Raw genomic sequence first — 14,666 nt, forward strand, 5'->3', positions numbered from 1 at the left:
AGACTCTACCTGCATGCTGTCGCGCTAGACTTAGATTACAATGAGCTTCACTCGCAACCTTATGACGGTAAGTTGGACCCCAATTATTTATAGCAAGAAATTGGTCGGGTTATTCAAGTATCCAAACGTGCATGCCATTTCGAAAATAGGAATAATACCAGTACTAAACAAAAACAAAATATTAGCACATAACTAACTAATCAAGTATATTTGAAAAATAATTAACTTTAATTACCTCAATGACTTGCCACATCCCCACCACAACTCTACTATTCTTATCAATGCCAAAACGACATACCAAGTCCAAAAACCTGATCAGATGCGTATATGTAGCTCATCTCCGATCATAACTACCAATCTCATTTATCTGAGTAAGACTAGTTAGATATCTCAAACAAATCTTATTATGGAGTTTGCTAACAATACATTTCCAATAACATACAACATGAAAGCACAAAACTCTATTTCTCTTTCATTAACACCATATTGTACTACATAAGTTGTATACATCTTTAAATGACTAAGTTTGATGTTGTCACTATAAATCTCACTCTCCGTTAAAAAAGGTAAATATTTGATAGTCTCATCAAATAACTCATATTTCGAATAAAAAACTACAATCTTTCCTTCTCCAACATGCAACCCCGTAAACATTGAGAAATCAAATTGCGTAAAATCTATCTCGCCACATAGAAAATAAAATGTGTGGGTAGAGTCCCACTATCTCTCTACAATTACTTAAACTAATTGTCTATCGGACTTTCCAATGTCAATTTGAGCAAATATATCAAAACCAACATTTTGAAGCATCGATTGAAATTATCCAAAGTTCACTAGGCTTAGCCATTCCATAACAGGGGCCAAAGTCCCTTTCTTACCAACTTTTTCTTTTGTCCCACCTAATCAGTTCCCAAATATACGTTTTATTACCCATTTATTAATGCATTACAATCTCTCTTATGCTTAACGAAAAAACAACTCATAGTTTTTATTACCATTTTTAGGTTAAGGAGTATTTCATACCACTTATCATAAAAAGCTGCGTCTTAGCACCAAAAGAAACATTAATCACGCTTTATTATGAATACCAGTAGCTGCTATGGAAAAGTGTTAAAAAAGTTAAGTCAAACGATCAAAGTCAACAATCAAATAACTCAAATCAGAAGACCAAAGATGGATGCCCTTATCTCAAATTATGAAAACTTATCCCTAAACCTATCTTAATCAATAAGGCACCCGTAAAGCAAAAGCAAAAGTGAAAAGGGTGAGGAATCTAGTTTAGAATGGATGAGGGCAAATATGTAATTGGCAAAATAAGGGGTATATAATCAAAAAACAAATGAGAGATAACTCATCCATTGTATTAGGATCCAAACCATTTGGTTTGTTTTACTTGTCTATTATTGTTTTTCAATTAAAGTTTTACTTTATTGTTATTTATTTTATTGTATTTCAATATTGTTATTTTATCTTGTTTATTTCAATCAATCAATATTTCCTCGTTCCTATTGTTTTAATATTTCATTCAATCATTTGCTTTCAATGTTTTGAGTCATTTCAATATTTAATAACTTGATTTTCAATGTTTTCATTCACAACTAAACTAGCCAAGTCCTAAACTAAGAGTCTACCTTCTTCCCTAAACTCCCAATCTCTAAACTCTAAACAATCTAAGATGAACATTAATTTCTTACAAATCTTTAAAGTATACTTTCTACAATCTACATCTTCACCACCACCTTCATGAAGAGTAAAGGATATGTGTACTTTCCTCTAGAACAACACGGTGATAAGAACTAGGCTTAAACTCATAATAAGAAATCCCTACATGTACATATTCTAAATATGGGGCATTTGGTGCCCATGACTTTTTCAACTTTGTACCCTTACATATAAATTTGTGTAAAATGTCGGACATTGTAACTGATGAGAAATAAATTAACACCAAAATCAAACATAATTTAGAATATCAAACTAAATTAAGTGCGAGTGTTCGTTGTAAGCAATAACCACAATATTATTGATATTTGATAGTTTGGTATAAAACTCAGTTGCTTAAACAAAATTGATAATTGATTCCAGCATTAATTACAAACTATAATGTACTTACTGGCCACTCTGAACAATGACAGTACAAACACTCATAACATTTAGAATTTCGACAGATATTATTCGTAAAAGAGAAAAAAATAATATTACATTGAAGAATAATTGAACGACAAACCAAAGCGCTTCAACAAAACTGCAAAATGTTATGCACAAGCAATGTGCCAACCTTTGTGGCACACTAATGTGACATAAGTTTTTCATCATTTTCTTGACCCACGTGCAGTCATTTTTGGCATGTACCGGAAGTCTCTACACTATATATTGATAGCCGGGTTTTCAGGAACCCCCTCCCCACTATCGAGTAGGCATGTTTTTTATGTTATCTCTTTTATCAAAATTTAGAAACACATGTTTCCTATTTATTCACTTACTTCTTAACCGCTAAAAGAGTTTTGCAATTTGGGAAATTGGCAAAAGAGTTTCAATAATGTGGGAAACATTATTTTAAGATTAGTATTGTGTGTGTTTCGAATCTCTAATACGCTATAAATATTTTCTCCTCGTAATATTGCAACCTAGGCCGCAATAGTTTTGAGGTACTTATATTTATTTTAAATATGTGGTTTTAGATAGTTAATTGAATGATCATGTAAACCTGTGTGATTGTATTGTTCGTTCAATTTTTGTGTAGCATTAATAAGTTCCATTTATCATATTTGTTTTTCTCCATATTAATTTATTTAAGTTTTATTATAAAATTAAATATTTGTAACTTGTTAATAGAATTTTGTGGTCGCCGTTTGGTTGTAGATATCAGTTTTTTGGGTTAGTGCCGGATTTGCAAAGGCAAGTTGTCAATTACGGATGAGAAATAATTGTTTGAATTATTGGTTGCCAAATGTCTGATCCATGAATCGGTCAAAATTTGTTTATTCACCAAATTGATAGAAGTCGAGACATCATTCTGGTTAGAAATGAGACATTGTTAAGTAAGGATATGATTCTCATCGAATAAAAAGTAAATAACATACTTACTCAATATCTCCTTTTAAACTTTAAGATTTATACACGTTAATTTAAAAAAATTGTCTTCATACAGGGTGACCAAATCAACGCGTCTATCCCTTTCTATTCATTACATTCACACGCAATCCAAAGTGGAATGAAAATATATTTGCATTGAAACGAGTTGAAGGTTTAACGTCCGAATACTACCCTGAGGTTGTAGTTAGAGCATTTAAGAGAAAAGTAAACCAGATTATGAAAGACCTCATGTAAATAAGAACGCATTGGCAAAGCTATGGCAGGTACTTTTAAATATTTTAAAATCTCAATTTTATTATTTTTGTGCCTGTCAATTGCGAATGTTACCGAGATATTGTAGTATTTTGTTTATTAGTTAGAATGATGCCGAAAATTACTTCTTTTGGTTTCAACTTTCAACCATGCCATAAGTCCTAAACACAAATTACACGTATTGATTTCATATCATCATAAGAATGTTTCGTGTTTACTATGTGTTGCTATTATGTTGGAATTTAAGTTATTTGATCATTCTATGTTTGACATGTTAAAAAAATCACTAATGTTTATTACCCTGTAAAAACCGCTATATCCATGTTTATTAAAAGTTCTTAAATGTCCATCACATCAATTAAGTCCCATGTTGAGTATGGGTTTATTGTATTAAGATAATAAATGAGAGAGCTACATGATAAATAAAGGTATTTGTTATTGACAGACCCCATATTGTGTTGGGCAGACTTCAACAAAAAAAAAAACAATTATTACAAGTGTGTCATTGGTCCCAAAAAATCCAAAAAAAAAAAACAAATATTACAAGTGTGCTATTGGTCCCAAAAAATTGAAATCGAAAACCCCAAGCTTAAATGACCCGGCTAAGCCGTTCATTGTGCAAACCCAACGATGTGGCCACACCGTTCGGACTGAGTCCCCAACGACTTGCCCACATCGTTTGAAACTTAGTCCAAACGGTGTGGCCACACCGTTTGAGATTTGAACTTTGAAAAAAATATAAAGTTTTGTTTTTTGGCGTTTGAGACTTAGTCTAAACGGTGTGGCCACACCGGTTAAGAGGCCAAAAAACATAACTTTATATTTTTTCAAAGTTCAAATCCCAAACGGTGTAGCCATATCGTTGGAGACTTAGTCCAAACGGTGTGACCTCTTGACCGGTGTGGCCTCTTTACCGTTTGGGATTTGAACTTTGAAAAAATATAAAGTAAAGTTTGGCCTCTCGACCGGTTTGGCCTCTTGACCGGTGTGGCCACCAAAGCTTTGACTAAGTCTCAAACGATGTGGTCACACCGCTTGAGACTTAGTCCCCAACGATGTGGCCACACCGTTTGGACATGATGTGACCACATTGTTGGGTTTGCATAATGAACGACCTAGCCGGGTTGTTTAAGCTTGGGGTTTTCGAATTCAATTTTTTGAGACCAATAGCACACTTATAATATATATATATATTTTTTGACTTTTTAGGACCAATGACACACTTGCAATAATTGTTTTTTTTTTTAGTCTGCCCAACACAATATGGGGTCCGTCAGTAATAAGACCCATCCTAAATAAACGAACCAAAAACTAATTAACCAAGTCATTTAGTGTCGTAGGTCTATACGCAAGTATCTGCTACATATTTATAAAGTCTGGAGATATATTGGCAATTGAAGATATTACTTCATGACATACCTGTGTCCTTGAGATTCCTGATTGGCGTGCTTAATTAGGTTTATACACATCACTTGCATACCTGAAATATTACAGTAGCATAGCTAATTATAGTGTAGAACAGTTGTTTTTTCACAATAGAATAGTTGATAGTTGATACCATATTTAGATTCGCTATAAGAATATGCACGCATAACTTCACTCAAGTGATCATACTATCGGAAACGGTTTGTGAGGTTCTCTATATTGCAATAATAAACAAGTGGCCTAAACCCATAAACATTTTATAAGAAGAAAAATCAATCGCTTAAGTTTTTTTTAACCAATGGAATGTTAGTTTAGGTAGGTATTATTCATAAAAGAGAAAAGAAGACTATCACATTGAAGAATAATTGAACAATAAACCAAAGTGCTTCAACAAAACTATAAAACGTTATGCACAAGCAGTGTGCCAGCCTCTTTGGCACACTAATGTGACATAAACTTTTCATCACTACAATACGAACACAAATAACACTCACAATAATTTAATTGATGGTCTGGCCCCATTCCCTTCTATCTACAATGTGTGATATGACTCGACTAAAACAAACCATTTAAGCACATACAAAAATTTTACTCCATTTATCTTATAATATATAATCAATGAAATTAACAAATGAAACTTTTACGGAAAAATAAAAAATAAAAAATAAACAATAAAAATCATACCTATTTGTGGGAAGCGGTGTTGTATCGATGAAAGATCCAAAGTTCGGCGCGATAAAAGAAATAAATATGAGAGATTGGAAAGTGAGAGTGAGTTTGTTTTTTCGATGTTTTATGTGTTTAGTTTTGGTTCGATGATGAGAGAGAGAGAGTTGGGTGAAAGGGTAAAACATGAAGGCATTAAAAAATAAAACTCTACACGTCTTTGTAATTAAGTGGCGGATACAAACAAATTATAGTTTTTTTTTCTCACCCACCATTACCAATGCCCGATATGCATGAGCTAAATGTTTATTTTGTTTTCTGTTGCACGCCTCTACGATTGGCGGCTTAAAAAAAACCATTGGGTCTGGATTCACTATCCCGCTAACGATATACACTATGCTATTATAGTTTGGTATTTTGCCACACCAAACCATTGGACTTAGCCTTAGTACTATAGGTTTGTTGTTGTATAATGCAACAACTAGTTCGTATTCCCCCTATCTACATGGTTTTGTCAATAGATTGCCATCATAGAGAGAATGATAGTAGAGATGGAATAACTAATACGAATCAGACCTAGTATGACTATTCTATTACGAATTTTCATACCTCAAAAATTATACTTTTACGATCAATTTATAGAAAAATATTTGGCAATATACTAAAGTTTCTGACATGCAAGAAGCAGTCAACGTATAGATCAAGTTAGGGAGCCCCTATAGCAACTATGAGATAAATGTCGCATTAAACTACCAAGAAATTTTATCTTCATTTTATTTCTACTGATGATATGGCACAAAACTATAGCATACTATGGTATTATGTTATTATTGCTAATTTAATTGAAGTGTTTTTTTTTTTTTTTTTTAATTCGCTACAAACATATTCTTAATCTTCTTGCAACAAAGGAGACATAACCCTGGGTGGCTCACCAATCAGAGAAGTTGCAAATCATTCAATCAAAAGAATCCTATGACAAAGTAATAAATACATTCAACAACCCAACATCTAAAGGGTAAATAGGACTGATTACATCATTAAGAACAAACACATTATTTTTAATCAATAGTCACAACCAACATATAAAAAATAATCTCATTGGATGAGCTAAAAAAATTTAAATGGCAGCCACATAACAATTTTTCATATTCTACATTCGGTTCCTCACCATTAAAAATGAAACACAAAAGAACAATCACAATTTCAAAATTTTGTTGAATACTAGTATATAATCGATGAAATTAAAACTCAAAACAAAAATATAGAAAGAGAATAAAAATCATTCGTGTTTGTGGAAGTGGGTGTTGTATCGGCAAGAGAATGAATAATTAGGCGAGAAAAGGAAATAAAAAGTAGGAGATTTGAAGAGTGAGAGTTTATGTGTGTTTAATTTTCTTTTATTGTTTTTCTTTTAATGTTTTTTTGGTTGATTTCATGTGATAGAGAGAGAGAGTTGGGAGAAATGGCAAAAGAGGAACGATATTTAATGCTAAAATTCCATACGCTTTTGTAAGTGGCGGCCAACATAAAAAAAAATTGTTTTTTACACCCGCCACTACCAATGACGGCTAGGATGGGTTACTATTTTGTTGCACGCCAAAAACCATTGGGCCCAAAAACACTATCCCACTATTTTGTTGTACTATTGTGATTTGGTGTTTTGACGCATCAAACCATTGGACTCAGCCTAAGAAGATTATCTTATTCAAGTTTTTTTAGCACATCCACTCATCGTTTGAAAATTGCACTCGAATTGCAATGCGGATTGGGAGGGAAACTTGGAGGAGAATAAACTAGAAAAACAATTGTTCATTCCGGTTTAAAGAGTTCAAATGTTATTCATTTTATCATTTATCTGATTTTATGAATTCGAAATTGAAAAAAAAAACTTTTATGAGAAGCGAATTGATGGGGAAAATAATAATCCCCATCTCACAAATAAAATACACAAATAAAGAAGGATTAAACTTTTTTTGTTTTGTGCCCCATTTTTTCGTCCCTTTCTAGTAGACATACAAATTCTTATCTCACAAATGGCAATGGACAATTCCATATCATTTTTATAAGTTCCAAATATTAATTATATATATATATATATAAGATATATATATAAATATATATATATATATATATATATATATATATATATAAAAAATATCTCATTTGGATATATATAATATAGTTAAAAACATTGTCAAATTTGAATTTATTTTAATGGTTTTGATTTTTGGATTTTGAATCATATTTTAATCATATTAAACCTCTATAAAAAAATGATTTAAATTTTATAAAGGTGATCGATCTTCATATTAGTTGAAAATATATATAAAAACTAGATTTATTTTAATGGGTTTGATTTTTGGGGCATTTTATAAACTATAGTTTAAAATAGTTAAACCTTATATTAATGAACCGTTTTGAAATTTTATTTTTCGGTTTGTTGAGAAATCTCGATCTTCAAGAAAAACAAAATGAATCGTTAGAATTGAACATATCTATAAACAACTAGTTTGTTACTAGCTGTTACAACATCTGTTGTTAATTATCTTATTCCCCATCCATCTACTAAATCTATAAATGTCAAAACTATTTTGTTTTTAATTGCTAAGTCTATTTTTATCTCCACCCGTAAAAACTATTTTATGATGATACGACTTATATTTTTGCATCTTAAAAACTATATTTGCTGAAATTTTTTTTTGTCTCTTAACAACCCTGTGTGTTGTACAAGATTTTTGTGTTTGCTTGGAGAAAACATTCATGCTAAAGAATCCTATAACAAGGTAATAAATACATTCAACAAAACATCTAATCGGTCAAAAAACTAATAACATCATTAAGAATTTGAGAAAAGATATGTTGATTAATCGCCTTCAGATTCTACATTCGGTTCCCTCACCATTAAAAATGAAACACAAAAGAACAATCACAATTTCATAATTTTGTTGAGTACTAGTATATAATCGATGAAATTAAAACTCAAAAACAAAAATATAGAAAAAGAATAAAAATCATACCTGTTTGTGGAAGCGGGTGTTGTATCGACAAGAGAATGAATAATTAGGCGAGAAAAGAAATAAAAAGTAGGAGATTTGAAGAGTGAGAGTTTATGTGTGTTTAATTTTCTTTTATTGTTTTTATTTTAATGTTTTTTTGGTTGATTTCCTGTGATAAAGAGAGAGAGTTGGGAGAAATGGCAAAAGAGGAACGAGATTTAATGCTAAAATTCCATACGCTTTTGTAAGTGGCGGCCAACATAAAAAAAATTGTTTTTTACGCCCGCCATTGCCAATGATGACTAGGATGGGTTACTATTTTGTTGCATGCTAAAAACCATTGGGCCCATAAACACTATCCCACTAACTACATACACTGTACTATTGTGATTTGGTGTTTTGACGCACCAAACCATTGGATTCAACCTAAGAAGATTATCTTATTCAAGTTTTTTTAGCACATCCACTCATCGTTTGAAAAATGCACTCATCGTGCAATGCAGGTCGGGAGGGAAACTTGGAAGAGAATAAACAAGAAAAACAGTTCGTTATTTCGGTTTAAAGAGTTCAAATGTTATTCATTTTATCATTTATCTGATTTTATGAATTCGAAATTGAAAAAAAAAAAAACTTATTGTGAAAAGCGAATTGATGGGGAAAATAATAATCCCCATCTCACAAATAAAACACACAAATAAAAAAGGATTAAACTTTATTTGTTGTGTGCCCCATTTTTTTGTCCCTTTCTAGTAGACATACAAATTCTTATCCCACAAATGGCAATGGACAATTCCATATCATTTTTATAAGTTCTAAATATTCATTATATATATATTCGTTTTATCATATACCCCTACAAGATGAGTTAAATGTTAATAGTTTGTGGATATGATCTACTAATCATATATAATATTTCTACAAAAAAATCATTTCATTTGGAAATCTATAATCTAGTTAAAAATCATTGTCAAATTTGAATTTATTTTAATGGGTTGGATTTTTCGATTTTGCAATCATCTTTTAATATAGTTAAATCTTATAAAATGAGTTGAAAATTTATAGAGGTGATCGATCTTCATGGTTAGTTGAACATATCTATAAACAACTAGATTATAATTAGCGTTGTAGGTAAAGTTATGGGGCATGGTATAAACTATAGGGTCAAAAGTATTGTAAACGGAACCTGCTCGATATTATTTTTATGGGAAACCGATATTTGAAGTGATTTTTTTTTTCGGTTTGTTGAGAAATCGGTTATCTCGACCGACCAACCGACTACATTGAAGAAAAACAAAAATGAATCGTTCAAAAAACTAATCGCCTTGAGAATTTGAGAAAAGATATGTGATTAATTGTTGAATTGTTGATTAACTGTAATTATATTAATCGCGATATTAACAACTTGGCGCTGCAGACACATTGTGTTGTGCTTACTAGCTGTTACAACATCTCGTTTGTTAATTATCTTCTTCCCCCTTTCCCCTTCCATCTACTTCATGTATCCATTAATAAAAATAAACTATTTTGTATTTAATTGCTAAGTCTATTTTTATCTCCACCTGAAAAAAATATTCTATGATGATACGACTTATATTTTTGCATCTTAAAAAATATATTTGTCGAAATAATCTTTTTTGTCTCTTAACAACCTTGTGTGTTGTACAATATTTTTGTGTTTGCTCGAAGCTAACAACATGAGAAAACAAGGCTTCAGCTACGGGCACCTTCTATTTCATGTTGGGCAGACAAAAAAAAAAAATTATTACAAATTTACCATTGACCTAAAAAACATGTTTTGTGCTGGGTACCTCCCAAATACATAAAGTTAACCTTTTTATAACTTTTTTTTATATCCCTTCTCTCCCCACATTTAAAACTCAAAGTTAGAATTTATATAAACAAGTTGAATAAGAATGATTATAATTAAACATTTGCAAATTTAAAATAATATTTAGTTTTAAATCTAAATTTGTTATTTCCCATTTTATTTTGTAACAAACGCTAAAGTCTTATATATATAGCAGAAATGTTCTAGCCCATTTTAAGTAGAAGGAATGTTCTAGCCCAATAAGAGTGGAAGGAAGATAACACATAAATGACGAGTTGAAGTCTACCAGCATGACTTAAATGGATACTCTTCCAATTGGAAGTTCTTCCAGTAACTTTCTCAATGAGAGGGAAACAATTTCTTATGTTAAGTCTGGAAGACACTAGGGGAAGTCCCAAGTATTTGAGAGGTGGTTCAGCAACTTGGACACCCAACATGTTTGCAAGAGCAACTCCATCATCAGAGATCATGCTACCAGTGAGAAGAGAGGATTTACTCAAATTCATATTAAGACCAGTAGCAGCACATCATTCCAACAGATGAAAAACATGCAAACACATCATTCCAACAGGTGGAATTATGGAAATCAGTATCCTTAATTGAGCAACAAATTAAAGCTCAAGTTTAATGAAAATAGACTAAACATGTCTCTAAACATATCTCTTACTGGATAATGGCACTGAATCAAGTCTAGTTGCCACGATGGGGCTCCTAACCACATATTTGCCTTCAATATCCTTCCAAGTAAGAGCACCATGAACCACAGTCTCTTTCATCATTCGTGGGCCTTCAATAGTAACTGTGTAACTTAACTTCTGATTCTTCTCTGTGAACTTTAACGTGTCTGGCATGACAGTTACCTTAAACCCATCCAAGGGTGTCAATGTAACAGTATAAGTCGACGTGTCACCCCCCACATTAGTCACCGTCCTTCGAAATTTCACAATTTTAGTATCTGAGGATGTAACATTTTCATTGAAGAAGGCAATGAAAGAAGGGTAGTTCAGGTCAGATGAACTGTTCAAACAATTATAAGTAGAGGTCCTAGTAATTGTTTGAATTTGCTTCATGGTGTAATTTAAGGAACAAAGGAGGTTAACATAGTCTTCTGCATTTGCATCGTAAATTAGTCCAGGTTCTAGTGCATTGTTAGGGTTAACATGACCAGCTCCCATGGCTAGAGGACTTGCGGCACGGTAATTGTCCCCAATGTCTTTGATAGTGTCGTCAGTGTTATCCAGTGCATCGGCTGTGGTCATCATAGCAGACCGAATAGCAGCTGGACTCCATTCGGGATGTGCTGCTTTAGTAAGTGCTGCTAGTCCCGCCGTATGTGGGCAAGACATGGATGTCCCTGATAAAAGATTGTAATTGCTATATAATGAATGTGATCCGAGGTTTGTTACTGGAGTAGTTTTTGGCCAAGCTGCTAGGACAAATGTTCCTGGAGCCATAAGATCGGGTTTCAGAACCTTAGGACAGCTTGAAGATGGACCTCTAGAGCTATAACGAGCTACCCTTGGTGCTGGTTTTGTTCCAAGTTGTGTCTTTTTAAATTCCATACTTGCGCTCGGGTCTGAGGCGTTCTTAATGTAGTCTAGCATAATTTGGCCATTTTCAAGAGTGAGGAAAACTGACGGAAAAGAGGTTTTGATAAAGGAATTTAGCCTAGAGCTGTTGGATATGAAGAGGCCCCCACTTACTTGAGCAGCTTTAACGTTATTGACTTGAAAGCCTACTGATTCATCGGTGTCTACACACACAACAATCTTGCCACCGATCTTCTTTATAGCCTTTGAACTATTGCACGAGTCCATTAGCACTATGGGCAGTCGAGTTAGCGATGAATTTCCAGGGAACAAAGATGCGCCAAGAATTGTTTCTCCATTCTCAAGAGTAACAATTCCCTCAAATTCACGGTCGACAGTACCGGCGGCTACCGTTAGCACCCATGGTATGCCATTGTGGAGGCCGCCATACCAAGGTCCTTCGTTTCCTGCTGAAGTAGCTACAAAAATGCCCTTCTCCATTGCTGCAAATGTTGCTATGGCAACAGGGTCCTGATATAAGGGAACCCCATCTAGCCCAAGGGATAAGGACATGACATCCACTCCATCATCAATTGCTTGGTCAATTGCAGCTAGGATATCTGATGTATAAGAGCCCTCCTCCCAGAGGGCCTTGTACATGGCCACTCGTGCCTGAGGCGCCATTCCTACAGCAGTCCCAGTAGCATAATCGAAGTACGATACCCCTTTGACGTAACGACCTGCGGCAGTGGAAGAAGTATGCGTCCCATGACCATCAATATCACGAGTAGAATTCATCGATATGGTCATATTTGTCTTGTTAGTGACCAGACCCTTGTTGAAGTACCGAGCTCCAATGAGCTTCTTGTTGCACAAGGATGAACTGAAGGCTGTTCCAGTCTCACACTCTCCTTTCCATCTTGATGGAACTTCACTCATACCATCATCTTTATAACTGTCACTCTCCGGCCAAATTCCAGTGTCAACCAATCCAATTATGATATCCTCACCATAGTTTGATACAGGCCATGCACCAGAGATAGTATTTAAGTGTAAAAATTCGGATGTGTGAGTCGTGTCAATTGTAACCATTACATCTTGAGTAGAAGAAATATAGCCAGGTGAGTTTTCTAGAGATAGTAACTCCGATGAAGAAAGTCTAGCACTAAAACCATGAATGGCATTACTATAAGTGTAGAGAAGCTTCGAGGAGGAGGGACTAGTTTGATGGACATCTGATACGGATGAAAGGGTTTGGGCATACCAACTATGGTGGTCAGAGATGGACTCCGGCATAGCTGATAAGTCCATGTGAATGATATATGTGTGTGTTTGTGACCAAATGGAGTTCAATTGGAATACAGTAATTAGGCAGAGCCACAGATATAAGGGTGTTGGACTTGCCATGAATGAAACAGTGTGTGAAGAGGGACGTAACTTGTGAGTTGCATAAATATGTTGTATAACTGTATTTATAAAGAAGCCAAAGGCATGGGTGCTAGCTAAAGAATGCTAACTTAGTCAACTTGTCCATTTCTTTCTGTGGAGACTTGGAAAAGGTCCCTCCATCTCTATGATGCATGCCTGTGATTGAGTTCCAACCGTGCAACAAGGTTCACTGATAAACCTCTATCCAATAGAGGGAAATCGAAACAAAACTTAAACTTGAGATTAAGAAAATGAAAATAGATGCAATCTATTTAGTGTTAATTGGATTGACATTCTTCATGTAATCATTTTCCATTCAATATCTAGAGTTTTATTGAATGTTTTGCTTAATTACCAAAATAAAAAAATAAATATACATACTGATTTTGGTTTTTACTATTTATTCTTCTGATAAACCTATTAAAATTCTATCAAACCACGTAAAGACATTAACGAGAAAAAAAGCTCTTATTAAAAAGCGCATATTCTGATACATTTATGAAGGTTTTACTGATTCATTATTCTTCATCTTTTTTTTTTTATATAGTTTCCATTATTCTCATCAATAGTTGATAGTTACTACAAATTTAAATGTGAAGAACATCCTTTGGCAAATAATGGGGCCTTATTATTTGATTTCACAGTTTTGTTGGACACATCTAGCAAGTGCCAATATAGTTTTGCCCCATTCATGAATCAGTGTTAGTTATGGACCATCCCATAACGGCATAACCCCCTATTTTTAACTCGGACCATTTCTATCTATATGCATTCTCACCATGGGGCATAGACTGACAATCAAACTTTGGGGCAGAAAATTCTTTCTATTTCAAATCTATAGTAACAAATTTGGAAGATTTGGGTATAAATTTTGATCTATTCTAAGAACACAAATTCCGAAATCCACTAGTGACTCCATAAATGCTCACCTTTTCTATACTTTCGTCTACCTTATTCTCATAGGGGCCGCCAGGGCGAGGAAATCCAGAGATCACAAAACAAACAAGTATGCCAATATAGTTTTGAGTCTGTGACATTCATCCTAAAATAAAAAACCACATTTTTGGGGATCCCATTCACCTGGTAGAAATTTTTGCGATCTACGAAAAATGTTCCTGAGAGTCTGTGACTTGCTACAGGGCGGCCTAAGTGGAGTCCATTCCTTATCACCAAAATGGTCTCAACCAAGGTGTGTGACTGATATGAAATTGTTGCTAAGATAAACTGTTTAGACCATATACACAAATAGAAGTTTTAATTTCCTCAAGATATGGATAAGAAGCTGAGGGTACAAGGAAAAAAAATTCCCCATCCCCTTCGACATGGTGCGTGTGCACCACTCTGAATCTTGACAGCCCTTTAGAAAGGGGACTTGGTGGTTTCTTGATAAATCTCTATAGCAGGTCTCCTTGCTTTCACATATCTTCAACAATATAACACCAAAAATAG

At 33.7% G+C, this 14,666-nt stretch overlaps 1 pseudogene across 1 annotated transcript; it reads right to left on the minus strand.

Annotated features, from left to right (window-relative positions):
- Positions 1 to 10,751: 10,751 nt before the first annotated feature.
- LOC147521379 (subtilisin-like protease SBT3 pseudogene) lies at positions 10,752 to 13,374 on the minus strand (annotated as a pseudogene). Its single transcript, XR_015196330.1, has one exon. The product of XR_015196330.1 is annotated as a subtilisin-like protease SBT3 pseudogene (transcript).
- Between the last annotated feature and the right edge of the window lie 1,292 nt (positions 13,375 to 14,666).

Source organism: Coptis chinensis, chromosome 1 (assembly GCF_015680905.1).
Source record: "Coptis chinensis isolate HL-2020 chromosome 1, ASM1568090v1, whole genome shotgun sequence".
Lineage (NCBI taxonomy): Eukaryota > Viridiplantae > Streptophyta > Magnoliopsida > Ranunculales > Ranunculaceae > Coptis > Coptis chinensis.